This window comes from Sceloporus occidentalis, unplaced genomic scaffold (genome assembly GCF_023333645.1).
Source record: "Sceloporus occidentalis isolate IW3139 unplaced genomic scaffold, rSceOcc1.0.p SCAF_3, whole genome shotgun sequence".
In the NCBI taxonomy this organism is placed as follows: Eukaryota; Metazoa; Chordata; class Lepidosauria; order Squamata; family Phrynosomatidae; genus Sceloporus; species Sceloporus occidentalis.
This window is the reverse complement of record NW_028316983.1, coordinates 130,866,388-130,879,481: the sequence shown is the minus strand read 5'-3', so window position 1 is coordinate 130,879,481 and position 13,094 is coordinate 130,866,388. Positions and strand designations below refer to the sequence as shown.

Sequence of the window (13,094 nt, the reverse complement as noted above, 5' to 3'; positions counted from 1 at the left end):
TGCCCATCTGTACAGGGCACCACCATTTTGACGCTTTCGCACGTGACAAGGGCACCCTATCACACCCGTCTGGAGCCGGCCATAGTCTCTATGTAAGCTGTACCTTGCAGGTTTGGTGACTTGGGTCTCCAATTAATCAATCCTGTCCTTGCTGTCTTACAGAGATCTTGGTGGTCCTTGACATGCCACACACCCCTGGAGATGGAGATTGGAAGTGATGTGTTACAAGTGGCAAAATAACCTCTGTAATACATTACATTTCAGAGGTAACAAAGACCAACAACATTCTTTTTGAAATTAATGCAAACATACTGTCAACTGAAGATGCTACAACTGGATTAATGAATGTAAATGACATGTTGTAGTGCCACAACAAAACTAGTAATTCCTCTCTATTCATCTTATAATACTGGCCAGTCTGCTTTGACTGTGCCATGTTATTTCTTACTATTAAGACATTTTAAAAGGCAGGCTTGCCCACACAATCTCAGCAGCTGTGGGACTTGAGACAAGAGAGCAATTTGTTCAATTGAATTGTGGGAACGCCTCAATGATTGGTTGCTATTCATCCAGTAGAAGTGACTCTCTGTTTTTATTGCTGTGATGTCTGGCACTTTCTTTCTATCCTTGGGATTACAGAAATATTAGAGCACTGCTGTGTACACATGTGACAGGAATGAAATGATTTCTGGATGTGAATCCTGCCAAACTCTCTCATTTTAAAGTTCTGATTTGGGTTGTACACTCAAATTCTGACATATGAATTTCAGAACTGAAATTTGTGGCCCCTTAAAAACTAACAATTAGACACGGATAAATTTTGTCCAGGTCCCAAAATTTAATGCCAAACCTGTTAGACTTTAAGTTGCTTCAAGACACTTGGTTGGTTTTACTATCACAGACTAACTGCAGGCAGATTGCTCCAACAGACTGAAGTAGTTGCCTCAGTGAAAACTAGAATTTGTCATCAAAATTACTCATTTACTTGTTTTAATTGCTTAAGTGGATAAATTAAGCTTATTATTGAACTACATTGCTCATTGAATTGTGTTGATAAACATATTGCTAAATGTTGATAGCTGCATGCAAATAGCTGTGTGTTTTGTGTCAAATAGTGGTAACTGCTGATCACAAAATATCAGATACTCTGAACATATGACTTCTTTTTCAGGGCTGCTGTCAAACATACTATCCCAAGGTTGGACCCTCTGCACTCCTCCTCTGTGCCAATATCAAACTGATAGAAGAAGGGGATGTTTAGAGCATGTAGTCTTGGGGATGCCCCAGAGCAAAAAATTGCATTTCCATATAAGGAGATCCAAGTAGCTCAGCATGGGGAATCTGAAGAGCATGTAGCCAGGGTAGGTCAACTAAAATGGTAGGTGATAGACCTTGTGATCATATGTGAACAGAGATCTATGTACACTCCCCTCTGGAAGCAATACTCCTTTGTCCAGGGACATTTACACTGATTTTCCATCCATTCTCAATTTCCTTGCTCATTCTTCCCTTCTGAAAATCCTTTCATGTCCTGATGCCGGCCCCAGGATATATTTTGTCCTATAAATATGCCTACCCAGGCACTCTCAGTTCAATCTCATTTGAGATAAGGTAAGCACTCTATCCGGAACTCACCTAACTCTTCAGCATAAGCTGGTCACACCACGATGCTAAGGCAGTTGCTGAGCCATTTTCCACTTCACATTGTCCCCCAATTGGAGCTACACATCTGGAATTGGTACAGTATTGCCCTCTGCAACCCCTTTAAGTCGCTGTCTGTTACCACTTTTTATATCATTAGTTTTTGGATGTGTGTGTGTGACAGAGTGTCTCTGTGTGAATTGTGATTCCCTTTTGATTACAATAAAATTACATTTGGACCTGAACTCTGGAGTTCTGTTTCTCAAATCCATTATGCACAGGCTTGAACTCGCTTTAGTTGCCCAAGCCCTCTTGGTTGCTGTCATTTGAGCTAACAAAATTCCTCTATTTGAATATTAATTGTGGTTTCCCTCTCAGGATCCTTGCATTTTGGGTAACAAACATCACTGAATGCTGTAAAGTCACCAGTAGACAAATACAGATGCTTAGGATGGAATATCCAACAAACATCCAGAAATTATCAGCACAGCCTGAGAACAGAGATTACCTTTCATCTACATTTGGGAAGAACTGGGGAGATGGAAGAATTAATTTTAGCCTTAACAATTTCATTGCACATATTTAAACAACAACAACAACTTTCCCATCTGTCCTCAAGGCTCAAGGCAGGGTACAACATGATAAAATACAAAATAAAATTTAAAAAGAGTATAGATAGAGCCAACAATTAAAATACAATACAGTAGGCCCTGGTTATCTGCAGACTTGCCATCTGCAGATATAACCATCTGTGGATAGCAAGCCCACACTGTTACTAATAGTAGTGTGTACACATAGCCACGCCACCATTAGGGACTGCCCCATTGTCCCCAGTGGCAGTGCATGCATGTGGCCATGCCACCATTAGGAAGAATAGGACTTCACCTGATGTCCCATTGTTCCTAATAGCGGCATGGCCATATGCACCCACCACCATTGGGTACAACAGGACTTGAGGTCCCACAGATTTTGGTGTCCATGGCGGGGTCCAGAATGGATCCGCTGTGGATACTGAGGTCCAACTGGACTATAAAATCATTAAAACACACTATATAATACATTCTTTAAAATATACCTATTAAAAAGTCATGATTTAAAATTGACTTGGGTAGGAATGCAAGAAGAGATGTGTCTTTAATGTTGTTTTAAATGCTGTCAGCATTTTCAGTTGTCATTTCTCTTCTAACAGGTCATTCCACGGTCTGGGAGCAACTGATGAAAAGGTTCTTTAGGGAACTATTGCCTGTCTAGTCCTGGCCTGTTGGAGCAAACATGTTCCAGAGGCCTGAGTGTACAGGGCATATTGTACAGAGAAGGCAATCCTGTAGGAGACCCAGATGCAAACTAAATAGGGCTTTAAAGGTAATAAGCAACACTTTATACTTTGCCAGAAATTAGTTGGCAGTCAGTGGAGTGATTTTAAGATCGGTGTGATGTGATCATTCCTAGATGTACCCATAATCACTTTATCTGCCATATTCTGAACCACTTGGAGTTTCCAGACTTTGTACAAAAGTAACCCAATGTAGAGCACATTACAGAAGTCCAGTCTTGAGGTTACCAGTGCATGCACTACCATACTTAGGTACTCCAATTCTAGGAAGGGGTGCAGTTAACGTTATCAGCCAAAGCTGATAAATAATCATTATACCATGATACATTTTATATCTCCTGCTTTTCTGGACTTGGCGGGTTGGATCTAAACTTAGGGGTGAAAGAGACAGCCCCGAAGGAGCAGCTTCCCGCCACCCCTTTGAGCACTGGATCAGGGCCGTGACAACCACACACCACAGCTCCAATCCAGCTATTTGCTGGATCGAAAAGGAGCGGCAGAAAGCTGCTCCTTTTTGAGCCAGCAAAAAGCTGGCTTTTCTGCCACAGCAGCAGTTTTTCCACATTTCTGCAATGTGGTGCATGTAAATGGTGCACTGCAGAAAAGCCATGACACCATGCGCTGTATGGTCAGCAGGGTGGCATGACTCCGGCTTAGGAGAGGTGTCAGGGCATGTGGAGTGTGTACACTACGCCCCCATGCCACCCCAAACCTGGCATTTTTTGCTGGTCTGCTTTGTCCCTTAGTCAGACTTGGGACAAAAAGGCAGTGAAACCAGTAGATGATAAGTTGATCCTGACTGTCCATTGATTTCAGTGGCTCTGCTCCATGTGTATCTACTTTGATTGCTATTCCCTCCTCTTTATAGAAACAAAGTATAATAATTTATAATTTATAAATGTAAAATTTTCTATAAATTGAAGGAAATACCAATTACATTTGTTGAATCCAGACATAAATACACTTGGAGGAATTCCACTGAAATCAAAGGGTAGTCACAGAAAACATATTAATTTTCTAGAAGCCTGCACAGTTGTTGTGCTGGAATAGATGATTTAACATTTTGCATGTGAATTTTACTTTAACTCATACACACTTTGTTAGCATCTCTTGGTTGTGTTGCTAGGGATCAAAATTGTCAGATTGGATGCCATCAGTGAACTCCAGCCATTAAATGCCATTGCGTCAATTCTACATATTGTTGCATACCAATCCTCACATTTGTAAGAAAATAAAAGAGGAGAGGCAAAATGGTATAAGCAGGAAAAAGGGTGAAGTGATAGATTAGTAGGATGATATGACATGAGTTTCTCACTGGCTACTGTCATATGAAGAGGGTTGCATGGGTGGAAGCAGAGAGGATATTATAGGCAAGCAGATGGAGAGCCCTGATGCATGAAACCAAAAGCCTACCTAGCCCAGCATTCTATTCTCACTGTGGTCTGCTTGCAAACAGGATATAGGACCCTCTGACATATGTTTCTCAGCAAATGCAACTGAGAGCCATGCTGCCTCTCATAACAGAGATAAAGTATAGCCACTGATAGATAGTCTTGTCCTCCACAAAGTTCTCCAGTAAATCTGATAACAGAAAGAACCTGCCATTTTTTTTTTATAAAAGAAGGCCATTCGCAAACAGCAAGCTGTAGCTGAATTTATCACATTTCTTAGGATCATGTCCAGAGGAGCCAAATGGGCTAAAAAAAAACCAGGATGTGAGGCAGGTGCCATTTTAAAAGAAAAGTTGAAGAAGCAACTTTCAGCCCCCTTCTGAATTCTCTGTTCACTTTCAGACATTCCTTGTTGAAACGTCAGGAAGAAACTATTCTAGAACATGGCCACATAGCCCGAAAAACCCACAAAAAACTACTGGATAAATTGTTGTTCTGGTGACACTATCATGCAGAGAAGAACAATCATACAAATGCATCTGAGGAAGTCTACAACTCAAATCTATGAAAACTCATGCTACCAACCTCTATCTTTCAGTGAGTCACAAAGGTGCTGGAAGATCCCTATCCCTAATCATGCACAGTAGATCATACAGGTGGAAATACTTTCTGTCCCAGTATCTTCCCTGTATGTAAAGTAAAGCAAATAGTAGTATGTACAATGGTTTGTACGGCATTAATGGACATGTTCAGTGTTCAATAACAGATGAAAACACTCATAATACAGTTTAAACACCTTCAACCTAACAGGAAGCAATCACACTAAGGAAAACGAACCCATTAAAAGACAGGCAAAACATTCCTTTTGTGCAATACTTCGATTAGGTGGCTTGGAGGAAGGACCGACAGACCATGTAAGTATATCCTTGTGAGTTTTACAGAGCTTGTTGTTTTGTATGCACCCTATTTTCCTAAAGACAGCCTGCCCGTTTGGCAGGAATTTCCAAGTTCCAGTTTCAAGGTATCTGATTGGCTAGCGGAAGGCAGATCCATTTGTCGTATCTTTGAGGAAAATGTTAAATATTCTTATCCATTTACTCACACTTGCTATAGTAACTCCTAATTAAATTGTTCACTGGTCTTTCAACATATATTCATCCAAACCCTTGTGCATCAGGTCTCTCCCCTGCTCTTTCATTCAACACAGGCTTCATCAACCTTCCCTTTCAGGCTTCTCTCTTACCCCCTCCTCTTTTTTCCCCTCCTGTCTTTCCTGCAACCTGCTTCCTAGCAATCTTTTGACACCTGAAGGAAAGCTAGGGAGGCGTGACCCATTACAAGTGGTGGGGAAAGACAATAAAAGGAAAGTCTGGGAAGGCATGGAGGAAAGGATGACTCTTTACATGTAGCTGCTGATTATTTTGCATGGATTTTTGAAAGAAACGAACTGCATTCGTGGAGGAAAGCTTTCAGCTTTGGTAAGTGGAATCACCATTTTTTTTATGCTGTATTGATTCACCTCTGTGTCAATGTATGTAATATTGCTCTTGGTAAAGCATTTTATTAGTGTTATGGTTCTCATTCATATTTGATGCATTTACCTAAAGCTGCAATTGATAGGATTTGATTTATCTTTAGATGTCTCCAGTTTGTATCCTTCTGTACATTTATGTATGTGTGTGCAGTTATGCATTCTCTATATATTCCTAGACAAGTAGTGGGATGTAACGATTATTGTTCGAATCAAACACAATCATATTATCATCTGTGTCATAATCCTTGAATCCTTTGCCAAAGATGTGAACTATTATTTATATAGCTGAACAATGGGAAGAAAACCTTGACAAATGAAGAAAGGGCTCCTCATGTAATTATGAGATCGTTCTTTCCTCAGAGACTGTGAATGAATAAAAATTAGAATCAAACCACTTTACTGGCTTCATTTTTATTTGAAAAACAATTCTTACAAGCCTGAAGGTATAGCCTAGTACAAGATGACCTTTCTTAACAAGATGCTGATATCGTCTGTGCTGTATTTTATAACACGGTTACATTTGAGCATCAGTTCAGCAGTATAGCACCCAACTTACATGGTTGTCATGGAGATGGTACAGAGAAGGTGAAGTGATATGACTGCATCTGGACCGTGGAAGAATCTGAGGCTGCTGCAGCTGATTCGTAGTGATAGTAGTGGTGGTAGTGGTATAATATGTGCTTTGGGGGATTTGGTTTTTCCTCTGCTATGTGCCAATTCCCTCTTCCTTAGAAAGATTTAGTGCAGTAATACAGGGCTGAAAGGACTCTGATATTTAAAAGATATGGCTGCACTGGTACTACATGATTACTGGAATTGTAACATTAGCATTTGTGTGTATTTGTCAGACTAGAAATGGGAATGAGATTAGGTTAGCCATTCAGATCTATTCTCCAAATACATCTAAAAGAGATACCTTGAAAAGCATTGCTGCAGAGGTATTTTTTATTCAAAGAGAATCTATTTGCTTTATTACCCACATTTTGTTCCATTCCCCCCCCCCCAAAAAAAAATCTGAATTCTAACAATGCAATTTTGTCTGCTTGTTTCACCTTTACAAACCAGACTGTGTATGACATTTTGCAAGTGGTAAAAGGAAATGTGTCAGCTACTGGAGGAAATGAATAATTTATTAGGCAGAAATTCTCTTGCCTAAGGCAGACTGCACTACAAAGACAGATTCTCTGAAAATTGTATTCATGTTGCTCACGAAATGCATTCAGTTTCATGCAACAGACGTGCAATGTTTCTATGGTAGCTGGAACTCAATCAGACTCTTCTTAATTTTGGCTGGCACACCAGTTTTGCCCATGATTTAATCTGGTCTCATTATGTGCTCACATAATAAACATGTAATTTGAAGGCATCTCCAAAAAATTCAGTGAGGAAGGCACTTTTTGTTTTCTCTGCAAAATACAATTTCACCCTTAATTTTTAATTGTTCTATCATATTAGTACCATGGAAATTAAAATATAATGGCAAAAGGCTTCTATTAGAGAGGGTAAATCATTGTAATTAATATCTCCAAGCACAGGGAAATTTAATTGCTAAGATCTACTCTGAGCTGTCGCTTGCCAATCCATGTAATATGACGTTTCACGTTTGTATCGTATTCTAGGTCAGACTCTGACCTAGACTCTATACACAGGTTGCACTAGATATCTAGTACCCTTTCTTTTCAAGTTTCTATGGATACATTTTATTTTTTTTCAACCAGAGGATGTGGATTTAGAGTTCTTAGCGATTAGGCTAATCATGTGAACACTTAATTCTTGCTCATTTATGGGTAATTGAAATGGTGAGATTGGGATTGTCTACTTGGACAGCAGAAGTTGCTAATGTCTCAGTATGAAACATACTATGGGTCTATTGGACTGTAAGAGTCAGTTTTGTGTCCCCTAACATACAGTTGGCCTACTCCAACTGTGGGCTTGCCATCCATAGATTTGAGCATCCATGGGTGGCCCCACCCCTTTCACTTCAATGGTGGCATATTCATGTTTCTGCATCATCATAGCCATGTGCGCAGTGTGCCGCCATTAAAACCAATGGGAGTTGAGGTCCTGCTGTTTTTGGCATCTGCAGGGAGGTCTGGAATGGAACTCTTGTGGATACGAAGGGCTGACTGTATATAAAAAGAAACAACATGGTAACCCCTTGGACTTGCATTGTTCCCATGCACTCTGAAATATTCTCTTCTTGATTAAGGTGCTAACATGTGTTGTACTGATCAAAATTTTCTTGACTAAAGTTGATTATGTTGGTGTCTTACAGTCTGGTTTCCATCCCAGTGTTGGAACAGAACAGCAACACTCTTGGTGGCCTTCGGGAATGATTTATACAAGACAATGGATGAAGGGAGTGCAAATTGATTGATACTTTGGGATTTTTTCAGAGGGCACCTCCCACAATTTCTGATGGATAGGTATCAGAAAGTGATTTCAGGGGACTATTCTTACTCATGACTACTGGCTTAAGAATAAAAGATGAGCCATATTAGTCAGATGGATGGCCTACGTAGCCCAACTTTCTGTTCCCAGAATGCCCAATCAGTTGCTTCTGGGAAGCACTGAAGCAGATCATGCAAGAAATCCTTAAAACGTACTCCTCTTCTCTGGTCTAATGGGCTCCATCCTGTCTCTCCATACTTTTCATCATATAGATAAAACCACTAGGGTGAAATCATGCAAAGATCTGGACAGAAATGTTCTCTTTATACTCAGTATAAATTTTTTTACTATAGGGAGATGGTGGAAAGATTAACCCCAGGCTGGGTATGATCTGAAGCCCACTGCACCTCACAGTAGCATTTCTGCCTCCTTGGTAATTCTACAGAGCTGCACCAATGTAGTTGCCATTTGGGTTAACTGGAAGTGACATTGCATTATTACCCATCACCTTTTGGACCTTGGGAGGGCATTCTGCCTGTTTTGGGTTGGGAATCCAACGAGATTTTTAAAAGCATGAGAGGACCTTTTTTCAGTTTAAGACAGCACATACTGCCCAAAGGTCCCACAAGCCACAGAGTTCCGATCCCTGCTTTAAACAGTAAAGGACTGGATATCAGTGTACAAAATGAAACTTAATTTAGGTAAGACAGAAACATTGTGTGGGGGTCAGTTGGCCAAGGGTGGGGAACTGCCCAGAGGTGATAGGTGCGTCTAAGGCCAAAGGATAGAACCAACAAGAAATTAAAACTCTTACTTCAAGTAACTAAGCCTTAGGAGAGGGATGTCAACCTTTTAGCATGTAGTGTGGAAGACATATAAAAGTTGGGCAACCACTAAATGTTGGTATCATAGGGAAGAGGTGTGGAAACATGGTAAAACTGAGGGGGCTGAGTTAGGGCCACAGGAGGGTCAATTTCATCATCAGGAACTGAGGTTTCTCATTCCTGGTCTATAGTCTAGGGCAGTGATGTCCAAACTCTAGCCCTCCAGGTGTTTTGAACTTCAGCTCCCAGCATCCCAGACCATTGGTCAAGGTGGCTGAGGCTGTCATCTTGGCCTCAGAGGGAGCGATCAGGCAGACCCAGCAACATCAGGGACTGCCTGAAGGAAGAGGCCCCTCCCTCCTTAACTGTCATCTTGGCCTCAGAGGGAGCGATCAGGCAGACCCAGCAACATCAGGGACTGCCTGAAGGATGAGACTTCTCCCTCCTTTAACTGTCACATTGTATTTTGTATTGTATTGCAATTTTTTACTGTACACCGCTATGATCATTGCGGAATAGCGGTCTATAAATAAAATGCATTATTATTATTATTATTATTATTATTATTATTATTATTATTCTGGGAGCTGAAGTCCAAAACACCTGGAGGGCCAGAGTTTGGACATCACTGGTCTAGGGGATAAATAAAGATATAGGTACAGATATCCTTCCTTGGATGGGGTTGAACTCTCCCAAGGATATGAGTTTCATGTTTGGGGTACTTTCTGTCCTGGCGCTGCTTTACAATGCTCAGCTGGTGGAAATACTATTTAAAAAAAATATCTTCAGTTGTTAATGCTGTCTTAGTTTTGCCTTATTCTAGTTTCTCTAATCCAAGCAACTAATCTGCATATTATGCAATTTAAGGAAATTAATTTTAGCATTCAAGGCAGCATACAGAGATCTCTCTTCCTTCACTTTATTTCCACAACAAAATGGCCCTCTTTGAGCTCCATTCCAGCAAAATGGTGGCAGTTGTGGGGCAGCTATATTTGACCCCTAATTTAAAAATGACATGACTTATTTGGAACATTTGGAACCCATCAATAGCAATTTGAGATTAATTGTTATGGTTCCATTCTACAGAACCCTAGGTTTATAGTTTGGGGAAGGATTTGAAATGCACTGTACTTAAGCACTAGAGCTTCCTAGCAGACAATTCTGACTACCTCATCAAGCTACAAATCCCAGGATTCCATAGGATGAAGCAGTGACAATTAAGTGGCATCAAACTGTCAAACCTATGCAGAGCAGATACCTCCTTTATCTAATGATTTGTCATCACGAGTACTCCATTTACAGTGCAACCCTAAGCATATATGCTTATAAAATAAAATCTCACTGAGTTCAGTGGTTCTTACTCCCTGACAGGCATGCTTAGTCCTGTAGCCTTTTAAAATGTACAGTAACCATTTTACCATGAAAATGGAAAATTAGGTGAAAACAGAGCAAGTAATATTCTATAAATCCCTCAGTCTGACAAGTGTGGCATGGTGATTAGAGTGTTAAACTGGGATTTGGAAGATCAAAGGTTGGAGAACAGAGTTGGGATGGGAAAGGAGGAGAAAGAGGGAAAGAAGGAGCCCTCCAAAAGAGGATAGGAGAAAGAACTGGGGGAGGAATTAGAAAGGAAGAAGCAAAACAGTGGAAATTAAATACTGATGTACAGATTGAGCATCCCTTATCTGAAATGCTTGGGACCAGATACATTTTGGCTTTTGGACTCTTTTGGATTTGGGAATACATGTATTTGCATATACATACACAATGGGATACCCTGGAGATGGGACCCAAGCCAAAATACAAAATTCATTTATGTTTCACATACACCTTATATACATAGCCTGATAGTAATTTTATAGAATAGTTTTAATAATTTTGTGCATTCCTCCATTATTCCCCTTCTCCTTCCTTAACTCTTGTGATTATCTGGAACTGGGGGGGGGGGGATTCCTGCTGAGCCCCTCTGCCTCCTCCTTGTCAGAGGGATTCTTTTGGGCAGATGGTACCTTACCCTGACTGCCTCCAAGTCCACAGCCAGCAAGTGTCCTCCGGTGCCTTCCTGGAGGATCGTTCTTCACATGCCATACCACCGGAAGTCGATGCTAAATACAGAATTTTAAATATTCTTCAGAAAGGAGAAATTTCACCAAAGATGAGTTTCTCCCATTATGCTTTTCAATCATTCTGTTTTTTTATTCAGTCGGCTCTTGGTATCTGTGGGGAATCTGTTCTGGATCCCCCAGTGGATATCAAAATCTGTGGACGCTCAAGTTGCATTGTCCTCAAGGGTGCCGCAGCCACATGGCCGCACAACCATTGGGGACAATGGGACTTTGCCATCCCGGCCACCCAAAGCTGCTCTCACCACAGTAGGCAACAGGGGGCTGCCTCCTATTTTTCCTCTTTCCCGGCTGCTGCCTCCTCCCTCTTCCTCTTTCTTCCTCCCTCCTCCTCCAATTCCTCCTCTTCTGCCCCCCCTCCACACACACACATGGGCTTGCAATCTGCAGGTGCTGGAATCCATGGATGGCAAGGCCACAGATACAGAGGGCCTACTGTATTTCTATTGATGCAGCTTAGAATCACATTAGCCTAAAAAGCCAATGCATTTTGAGTCTGCATCAATAGAAGTATAGTGTCTAGAACTGGATCGAGGGAAGTGATAGTACCATTCTATTCTGCTTTGGCCAGGACTCACCTGGAACAATAGTGTCCAGTTATGGGCAACACAGTTCAAAAAGGATGTTGACAGGCTGGAGCCTGTTCAGAGGAGGGTGACTAAAATGGTGAAGAGTCTGGAAACCATGCCCAGTGGCTTAAGGATCTGGGTATGTTTAGTCTGGAGAACAGAAGGTTAAGAGGTGATATGATTGCCCTATTGAAATATTTGAAAGGATGTCAAACTGAAGATGGAGCAAGTTTGTTTTCCACAGCTCCAGAGAATAGGACCCAGAGCACTGGATTCAAACTATAGGAAAAGAGATCTTATCTGAAAAATAAGAAGAACTTCCTGATAGTAAGAGCAATTTGACAGTGGAATACACTCCCTTGGAGTGTGGTGGAGTCTCCTCCTTTGGCGGTTTTTTAACTGAGACTGGATGGCCATCTGTCAGGGGTGCTTTGATTCTGTGTTTCTGCATGGCAGAGGGTTGGAGTGGATGATCCTTGAGGTCTCTTCCAACTACATGATTCTATGATTAAAGGGCTGTGCCTGATGGACCTTCCTTTCCTATGCATCTCATAAAGTTCAAGAGTACTCTCAAGACCTTCCTTGTGATCATATGAAGGACTTTGTTCTTTGATCCACCTTTCTTCAGCTTCAGAACTAAGTCATTTCAAAAGCTCTTAAACCCTTTTCCTCCTTAAAGGGAATTTTCACTGAGGGATGAAAGCTAATTCATTTCCAGCCATTTGTCTGTGCCTTGCTTTGGAGTCAAAGCAACCATTGCTGAGAAGCCTTGCCCACAAAATGCCTCTTCATCAACATAATGAAAATGAAAAGTATAGCTCAGCTGTCTATACAATTCAATCAAACAATGATATGTGCCAACTGCCCCCCTTGAAAACTGTAATGTTTAAATTTAAGCTGTAGAATATGAGTGGAGAACATTCTTTTGACCATCAGTCACATTCCAGTTCAGTGAAGAGGCGATATGTGGGGTTAAGAAAATTGGGAGACAAGGGGAGAATAAATGGTGCCAGAACAAAAAAGTACAGAGCCAAGTAAAATTCTCATTCATTTAGATATTTTCTGACCTTATGTACAATGCACAACTCAAGCCTAGGCATGTCTTCTCAAGAGAAAGGCCCAGTGCTACTCAAACTCAGGAGAAAGCCCTGGTGCATAGCTTGTTGTTAGTAGTGTGTGCATTAAGTAATTTCTGACTTATGGTGGCCCTATCGTGGGATTTTCTTGGCATGATTTGTTCAGAAGAGGTTTGCCATTACCATCCTCTAAGGTTCAGAGCATGTGACTT

At 41.1% G+C, this 13,094-nt stretch overlaps 1 protein-coding gene and 1 long non-coding RNA gene across 5 annotated transcripts in view; one reads left to right on the top strand and one right to left on the bottom strand.

The window, feature by feature from the left end:
* Positions 1-13,094, bottom strand: part of LOC149316801 (uncharacterized) — a 36,551-nt gene that overhangs the window by 7,155 nt on the left and 16,302 nt on the right. The gene's annotated exons all lie outside the window — the stretch shown is intronic.
* The window catches only part of PSD2 (pleckstrin and Sec7 domain containing 2), a 79,800-nt gene continuing 72,256 nt past the window's right edge, over positions 5,551-13,094 (top strand). For 2 of the 4 annotated variants that reach the window (XM_089516301.1, XM_089516300.1), the window contains exon 1: positions 5,551-5,843. The gene's annotated coding sequence lies outside the window, so the exon portion shown is untranslated. The remainder of the gene's footprint in view (positions 5,844-13,094) is intronic. The other 2 variants (XM_089516298.1, XM_089516302.1) reach the window with 1 other exon arrangement.